Genomic DNA, 633 nt, shown 5'->3' with positions numbered 1-633 from the left:
CGTTAGCTAACGAGCAGCAGCCGGCCGCTCCCTCTGTAGAGAGGACAGCTGACAACCCCGGAGAGGCTCTGTCTGGTTAACACCAGTTTTTAGCTGTGACCAGGGTTCCAAATTAGCACCATCTACCAGCGAAATGCTGGTAAAATAGGCAAGTGGCTGGTAGATTTGCTACTCTCACCAGCCAAAAAAACAATGGTACTCTATTGAGTGGCTGGTGAAATGTGAACATTGACTAGCCATTTGGCTGGTGGACCAAAAAGTTAATTTTGAACCCTGACTGTGACTGTCCTTCCTTTGCCGTACCTGAAGTTGCTGCATTCTGGCTGCTGTCTGTAGATTCCTTCATCACAACTCGTATTCTTCCAGATGTTTCCTACCAGATGATGTAACAGTGGTGATGTTGTGTATAGTTTAGGGTCCTCGCCACCACCAGACTAATCAGCATTGCAGATTTAACATGTAGCTGGACTTGAATGGCCTTCTTTTGACTGAAAGTTCTGCCAAACTACACTTTTTCTGCTCACCAGTTCCATTTCCACTTCCTCACAGCCTACTGCATTGAACGCTCCACCTACGTAAACACCTTCCTGTAATCAACGGCGCCGTCATTACGGCGACCAGCGTAGCGCAAGT

The sequence above is a fragment of the Sander lucioperca genome, unplaced genomic scaffold (genome assembly GCF_008315115.2).
Source record: "Sander lucioperca isolate FBNREF2018 unplaced genomic scaffold, SLUC_FBN_1.2 Unpl_146, whole genome shotgun sequence".
In the NCBI taxonomy this organism is placed as follows: Eukaryota; Metazoa; Chordata; class Actinopteri; order Perciformes; family Percidae; genus Sander; species Sander lucioperca.
Note: the sequence above shows the minus strand (reverse complement) of the source record.